This window comes from Carica papaya, chromosome 3 (assembly GCF_054855325.1).
Source record: "Carica papaya isolate Zhongbai chromosome 3, ASM5485532v1, whole genome shotgun sequence".
In the NCBI taxonomy this organism is placed as follows: domain Eukaryota; kingdom Viridiplantae; phylum Streptophyta; class Magnoliopsida; order Brassicales; family Caricaceae; genus Carica; species Carica papaya.
The window spans coordinates 12411391-12420255 of record NC_142311.1 but is presented as its reverse complement, the minus strand read 5'-3'; the positions used below and the strand labels follow the sequence as shown (position 1 = coordinate 12420255).

The window sequence follows — 8865 nt, the reverse complement described above, 5'->3', positions numbered from 1 at the left end:
AACTTTATTTATGAAAGCCACTTCCGTATATGGTTCAATTAGCTTTAAAGTAGAATTAGGATTATTAGCTCATTATCATTCCTCTTGGAAAACTAGAGAGAAAATTTTATTAATGGGAGGAAGCTTATCAATAAAGAAGATTTACCCTCTCATATGAGAGAAACTATCATTTAATCTCATGAGAAAAGATAAAACATACTCTCTTTAGAAATATTTATTCAGTTCACTAATTCCTCCATACATGCATTTTCCATAAATATAGACAGTTTGAAAATTATTTATTTTTTTCCAAAAAGCTTTTAACTTAGTAAAATATATATTGACAGAGTTTTGATTATATATGAGGTTGATAAAATCTCTTCTGAGTTCAAAAATTCTCAAACTATTACTTAGTTAGAAGCAGTCATAAATATTTGGTTCAAATCTCAAACATAAACTCAAAAAAAGTAAAGTTCTTTGAAATTTCTTCTAATATAGACTTTAGAATCTAAGAAATTATTATATAGTTGTTGCGAATCCATTAATTTAAAATATTTTGATCAGAACCATAAAATTTTATAATAGATTTATCGATAAATCCTAACTTATTTTTTTCTGAGAGAGTGATTACCATCACTTTAATGTAAGAAACATACTTGTTTCCATAAAGTTGTAGAGACACCAGAACTAGATCAAGACTATCTGAATTATGCAAGAAGAAAGGAATGGTTGGACCGTCGAAGACATAATGATTAATTAATAACTATTTTAATTGTTAAATTATTTATACATTAACGTATAAAAATATTTTATATTTTACCAATTCTTAATTTAATAAGTTATTAAAATTCAAATTATGAAATTGAAGAAATAACTTACAGAGTACGTACTAATTCAAATGACTGGCTGAGTTTATAATTTTTTAATTTAACATTAAATTATTGCAAAAAAGAAATAATTCTTTAAAAATAGTTTTAACTAATTTTTAACTAGTATTTTAAGCCCATAATTATGAAAAAAATATCATACATTTATGATTAATTGTATGATATAAATACTTATTATAACACTATATTAATTACTATCTTAACGTATCAATTTCTATTTTGAGTCAAAGGTTCTTTAATTACCTCTAAAAGAAAAAAAAAAGTGACCATAAATTAATTAAGAAAGATATCCGTGGAAAATGGATAAGATCTTCTTATATTCCTGAGGATTACAACAATTAATTTTTAAGAATATGAAAATGATTATCTGTCAAATTTAACCTTATTTACTTCAATTTGGACCAAACAAAAAAACTATAAAATGAAGTTAAATCATTCATAAGAAAATCAAGCAACAGTAAGTAAAAAGCTTACAAAGAGAGAATATAATAATCATGAAAAGATAGCGGTGGTGTTCGAGAGAAAAAAAAAAGATATTGATTGTGTTGTTTGTTTTGATGATGAGCATGTTGGTGGTGACGACAATGGCTCGGTGGATTGATCTGCGGGTTATGGATCCATGTCTGAAACCGGGATCAAAACCTACTGGTTGCCACCAAGATCCTCATGCTCTTCCTGTTGCGATTAATCGTTACCATCAAGGTTGCTCTAAAGTCGACCGCTATTGTGGTAGTCATGGAAAACACATTTCTCATCCCCATTATATAATATCTATCAAATTCGTAATTTTGGGTTATGTGTCAACAACCTCTTTAATATTATTAAATAAAGAATATCTAGTGTTTTTATTTGTCAAATAATAATTTTTCTCTCATATTATTATATAATGTCCTATTATTTATTTACATAATTGTGCCTTTTTTTAAATGTACGAGACATAAATATATTTATCAATGGTGATTGATAATGCAATATTTTTTCAGTAAGTTAATATTAGATGTGCAAGTTAATTAATTAGTTGTTGCCTTTTTATTAGTTAATTTACCCTTATCATTAATCTTGATGAAGTATCTATAACTACTTCTTGGTGTGTCTGATTAATGAGAAAATTAACGAAAATAATCATTTTTACTCACGATCTTTTTAAATAGGTTTTAATTCATTAAAACCGTTGAAATCAACATGTTTAATATCATTTAAATTGCTCAAATCAAACCCATCTTTGATCGAACTATATTTTATCTCACCTCATTTGTATACTTCTAAAAACCCTATCGTTCTAAATGGTTAATATTTTAATTGGATTATAAACGTATAAACGGAATTTTCCAATTTGTTCTTAAAGCCATCGACCAAACAAGATCTCTGAGTCAGTAAAAGTATATTAGGAACGTTATCTTCTTAGTCCAAATAAGAATTATTTTAAAAACTTCTAGTACCATAATTAAATTAATCTTAAATATAAATATTCAAAGAAATACCAAATCAAACTAAATCAAGTGGGACATTAACATTAATGTTATTTACTTCAACTAAAGTTGACACAATAAGTGAACAAAGTTTCTGAATCCTCCTTTCTTCTTGTCCTTCATCTAAATGCTTTCTCCTTCTTCCTTGTTCTTTTTTTTTTATGTTGACACAGTAAATATTTAATTTTAACAGACAAGAGATGTAATTTTTTATTTTAAATTGCTGCACATAGTTACGTTTTTAGGTTCTTTCATCATTTATAGTGTGCATTCAGTCAGAACTTCAGAACTCCATCCTAACACCCTACACTCGATATGAGATGCAATTCTTACTCATATTATTTTTATATAGTGGGTCCACAAAATATACATATGCATAACTCAAAATTTATCATACAACCTAACATCTCATGTGATAGATACAATAGTTATATATACAAAACATTAGGCCAAAATTTAGAGTTTAACAAAACAAAATGAAAATCTCTCGAATATATATAAAACATACATAAACATGAACCCTTTTACATGTTTTATTCGTCTCACAGCAGTTCTAACTCTTTTTTCTCATCTGAAAAATATCAGGGTAAAATTTAATGAGTTTCACCGACTTAATAAATATTTCCGTTCTTTCAACCCAGATAAAATTTTACGTAAAACACACAATATGAGATAAAAGTAGTGTAATGTTTCAATGAAAAATTCATTTATTATTTTCACCCTTTTCATATATTTCTGATCAGATTTTTAAATTTCTCTCGAATATCATTTATAATCCTCGAATGTATATCTACATACTCTCGAAAGAACATATATATACTCTCGAATATCAATTATAATCTCAAATATAATCACATATACATGAAAGATCACATATACACTCAAAATGTTATTTTTAAAGTTTCATCGTGCGATTCCATTGATGTCGTCATCGAGGAGAGACGAAATGAATTCCCTTATTGCATGGATAGCACATACACACAAATCTCACAATGGCGACCATAGGCACGTTTGCTAGGTGACCCACACTCACAAACACTTATCCACGTCTGGATTAGGTTTCAAACTCTATCCATGTGAAGGTTTACCATACCCGCTGAACTTCAGCCACACACACACGTTCCCCTTCTCGATTCAGACTAAACGAAAAAGGCATTCAGGGTCCGTACTCTAACTACTCGCATCCTCTCGTTTCTGATTTCTTATTTATTTTACTCTCATACTACTTCCTCTGAACTTTTATTTAACTAATCATTTCACAACCATAATTATTCTTTTTCTTTTTTATTTTTATTTCTTCATATTATTTATTTTCTTTTTCAACTTTCTACTTAATTAGGAATTTCTTTTAATTTTAGATTAATTTCTCATCACAGTCCAAGTATTTCTCAATCTTTAGGTTTGTTTTCTAGTTTCTGTCTCCTCATAATTTTCAATAGTTTAGGTTCACTGGTTTATAGGTTCGAGTTCTGTTCTTCTTCAAAAATCGGGTTAGTATTCGTTTAAATTTTAAAATACACATAAATTAATAAAATACATGAAAATTTAAAAATCCTAATCCAGGTTCAGAATAAGAAATACTTACAATCCTACGCAACAATCATTCTAGATCCACTTGAACGTCCTAATTTCCTGTACGCGCACGATACAATTTAATTAAAATAATGTTAAATACTAAACAAAATTAATTTAACCGAAATCACGGGTTTCAATGAAAACCCTACAAAATACCCAAAAATATCAGGATTTGTACTTGGAGAAGACCTTTCGACTTCCCGATCGGCGGATCAGATTCCCTAATGGGTGAATCCGGTCTCCATTCCCAAGGAAGGTCCCTCGGCTTCCACTGGTGGGCTAGTTTCCCATTCCCGAGGAAAGCTCCTCAATTCCCGTGCGGGTGGGTGTCCCGGCCGAGCTCCCGCAGCTAGCCCGACACTAACCACCGTTCCCCCGTCACTCAACAGCTACCAAAAACACACAAAAAAAGCTTTACCTTTCCGGCATGGGCCGATTTGGCCTCAGTTTGGCTCCCAGTAGTTTACTCTCGGCCACTCTGCGGCTCCCTGGCTTGCTTACGATTGGAATGATGATTTTCACGCCTAAAAAACCGATTAGTGTAAAATAAAAAAAGATTGAAAGGAAATTAGGGGAAGAAAAGACGCAAAACAAACCCTTTTTACCTTGTTCGCGTCAGTCTCCATCGCCGCACGGTGCCTCGGGTCATTTCCTCTTCCTCCTTCTTCCTTTTACCTCGGTTTCCATCGCTCTCCTGCCTCCGCCTCTCTCTTCTTCCCTTTTTTCCCCTTGCGTCAGTAGTTCTCGGCTTCTCCTTCCCTCTCCCGCCTGGCCACTCTTTTTTTCTCCTTCCTCTTCTCTTTCTCTGGCCTCCCTCTTCCTTTCCTCTCCTTTTTTCTTCTTCTCAGCTTCCATCGCACGACAATCTCCTCTCTTCCCTCTCACCTAATCGGCTCACCTCTTTTTCTCCTCCTCTCTCTTTTTCGGCTACTCACCCAAATGAAGAAACACCCTAAACTTTTCCTTTTTATACATGTCCTCCCCAACCGTTGCATCTTGCTAGCTCGATCTAGACTGTCCATTCTCCATTAAATCTAAGCCATTTGATCCTCTCAAACGGTTAGATCAGGACCGTCCGTTTCTTGATTTCTTTTTGTCCCCTTTCACTTCTATTTCTATATATTTTTACCCCCATTTTTTCTTATTTATTTTTATTTAAGTCCTTTAATTAAAATAAACCCCCCAAAATTCTTAAAACTCTTTCATTTAAATCTAAATTCTAATTTTTAGTTATTTTTCACATTTTCTTTTATTTATTTAGGGGTGTACATATATATGTGGGTTCGGGTTGTTACATGCTAACTATTGTATCATGCATGAAAATGTCACGTGCTTCCATCAATTTTATCTTTTGCTTTTCTACCTCTTATTTTACTTTCTGGTATGAGATTTTTAACAAGTTTTATTTTTTCTTTGTTCCGATTATTTTCATCTAAATTATTTAAAAATTCTATTACATACGAATACATGTAGATTCGAAATGTATCAAAGATTATTTCACTACTGAAAAACGTATATTTTATTTTTTATTTTCTATAAATACTTTAAAACTAATTGTAAATATAAATTTCTTATCTAAAGATAAATACATAAAAATTAATTCTAACACTGATTAAAAAAACAATTTTCATTAATTACTCAATAATGGGTATCTATTGATATATTGCGAAAGTTAATCATGGAGTAAATTAATCAACAACTAATTAATAACTAATTAACTCATTAATAGAAAAGAACTAATTAATTAATTGATTAACTAATTAACTAATAACTTCACAAAAATAATTAATTTGTATATTTCAATGAATTAGTACAAGCTATATTTTTATTTTTTATTTTTGCAAGAAAAATCTTCATTTAGATATCCATTTTTAGAATGCATTAATCCAATTTTGGAAAAGTCCCTAATTTTAGTACATAACTGATGGAATGGTTTAATCAAGAACTATTATAATTGTCAAATTATTTATACACGAACATGTAATACAAAGGAAGCTTCCATTTCAGTAATTCTTAATTTTCTAAGTCACTAAAATTCGAATTATGAAATTGAAGAATTATATATTATTTAAGGTGAATATTAACTTGCAGTGGGTGGCTGTCTCTCCAAAATTTCCGTTTATCTTTAAAAATCATTTTCTTAAATACAAACGATTGGATGAGTTTATAAATTATGACAACCATTAATTTTAAAGATTAAGAAAATTTATTTACTAAATCTAAATTGTTTCCGTGAATTCAGACAAAACAGAATTACTTATATTAGATATAAAATGAACCGAAATCGTTTGTAAGAAAATCAAACAACAACAATTAGAGATATACAGAGAGAGAGAGAGAGAGCCTAATAATTGTGGGCAGATGGCGGTGGTGTCCGATAAAAACCGAACATTGATTATGTTGTTTGTTTTGACGATGAGCACGTTGTTGGTGGCGGCGTCAGCCAAATGGATCGATCCGGGGGTTATGGATCCATGTTTGAGACCAGGACCAAAACCTCCTGGTTGCCACCAAGATCCTCATGCTCCTCCTGTTGCGGCTAACCCTTACCATCGGGGTTGCTCCAAAATCCACCGCTGCCGTGGTGGTCATGGAAAAAGCATTTCTCATCCCCATTAAATAATATTTATCAAATTCTTAATTTTGGGTTCTCTATCAGTAACTATATGCTTTTAGTAATTACAATTTGAATTTAACTGAATGAAGAATTTCTTTTGTTGTTCTTTGCCAAATAACAACTTTTCTTTCCATCACCTTTCTTGCGTTGTTATATAATATCCTACTATTTATTTACACAATTGTGTCTATTTTTACCGTCAGTTGTATTACTTTCCTACAATACAATCTAATACATGAAGAAGAACGTACTTGCAAATGATTAATACTGGAGGTGTAAATTGATTAATTAGTTGTGTTTTTGTTAATTAATTTTATCTTATCATTGATTTGATAATGTATTTATAATTACTTGTTGTGTCTAATTAATGAGTAAATTAACGAGAATAATCATTTTTTCTCACAACCCTTTTAAATAGGTTTTAATTCACAAAACATGTTGAAATTAATAGACTAAATATGGCTTAAATTGCTCAAATCAAAACCGAGAGCTCTATCTTTTACTGGGTTTCTTAGAAGATCTATCTTTCATTTATTTGCAACTTCCGTCTTAACATGGTTAATAGTGATTGGATTCTTTTGTCTATGTTGATAGCTAGAAGGCATGTCCCTTCTTGAATTTTTATTTTTACCAGGCTTTTAAAAATTTCAACTTTATTTATTAAAGTCACTTCTGTATGTGGTTCAATTAGCTTTAAAGTAGAGCTAGGATTATTAGCTCATTATCATTCCTCTTGGAAAACTAGAGAGAAAATTTTATTAATGGGAGGAAGCAGATCAATAAGAAGATTTACTCTCTCATATGAGAGAAACTATCATTTAATCTCATGAGAAAAGATAAAACATACTCCCTTTAGAAATAGTTATTCAGTTCACCAATTCTTCCATACATGCATTTTCTACAAATACAGACAGTTTGAAAATTATTTAATTCTTTCCAAAAAGCTTTTAACTTAGTGAAATATATATTGACAGAGTTTTGATTATATATGTGGTTGATAAAATCTCTTATGAGTTCAAAAATTCTCAAACTATTACTTAGTTAGAAGCAATCCCGAATATTTGGTTCAAATCTCAAACATAGACTCAAAAAAGTAAAGTTCTTCGAAATTTCTTATAATATAGAGTTTAGAATCTGAGAAATTATTATATAATTATTGCGAATCCATTAATTGAAAATATTCTGATCAGAATCATAAAATTTTATAATAGATCTATCGATAAATCCTAAATTATTTTTTTACTATAAGAAACATACTTGTTTCCATAAAGTTGTAGAGACACCATTACTAGATCAAGACTATCTTAATTATGCAAGAAGAAAGGAACGGTTGGATTGTCGAAGACATAACTATTAATTAAGAACTATTTTATTTGTTAAATTATTTATACATAACTATTAATTAAGAACTATTTAAATTGTTAAATTATTTATACATTAACATATAAAGATATCTTCCATTTCATCACTTCTTAATTTAATAAGTTATTAAAATTCAAATTATGAAATTGAAGAAATAATTGAGAGATTTCGTACTAATTCAAATAACTGACTGAGTTTATAATTTTTTAATTTAACATTAGATTATTGCAAAAAAGAAATAATTCTTTAAAAATAGTTTTAACTAGTTTTTAACTAGTATTTTAAGCCCATAATTATGAGCAAAATATCACACATTTATGATTAATTGTATGATATAAATACTCACTATAACACTATATTAATTACTACCTTAACGTGTTAATTTCTATTTTGAGTCAAATGTTCTTTAATTACCTCTAAAAGAAAAAAAAAGTGACCATAAATTAATTAAGAAAGATATCTATGGAAAATAGATAAGATCTTTGTGTATCTCTGAGGTTTACAACGATTAACTTTTAAGATTATGAAAACGATTATATGTCAAATTTAACCTTATTACATCAATTTAGACCAAACAAAAACACTATAAAATGAAGTTAAATCGTTCATAAGAAAATCAAGCAACAACATATAAAAGTATATAAAGAGAGAATCTAATAATCGTGAAAAGATGGCGGTGGTGTTCGAGAGAAAAAAAAGATATTGATTGTGTTTTTTGTTTTGATGATGAGTATATTGGTGGCGAAGACAGCGGCTCAGTGGATTGATCTGTGGGTTATGGATCCATGTTTGAAACCGGGACCAAAACCTCCTGGTTACCACCAAAATCCTCATGCTCTTCCTGTTGCGGCTAATCGTTACCATCGAGGTTGCTCTAAAGCCGACTGCTGTCATGGTGGTCATGGAAAATGCATTTCCCATCCCCATTATATAATGTCTATCAAATTCGTAATTTTGGGTTATGTGTAAGCAACCT

General features: G+C 29.8%; 1 long non-coding RNA gene across 1 annotated transcript; it reads right to left on the bottom strand.

Moving 5' to 3' along the window:
- Positions 1-2630: 2630 nt before the first annotated feature.
- On the bottom strand, positions 2631-5032 carry LOC148266710 (uncharacterized). Its single transcript, XR_015817485.1, has 3 exons — positions 4516-5032; positions 4329-4434; positions 2631-3967 (listed from the first exon to the last, which is right to left on the bottom strand). It is a non-coding gene; the product is annotated as an uncharacterized LOC148266710 (long non-coding RNA).
- Between the last annotated feature and the right edge of the window lie 3833 nt (positions 5033-8865).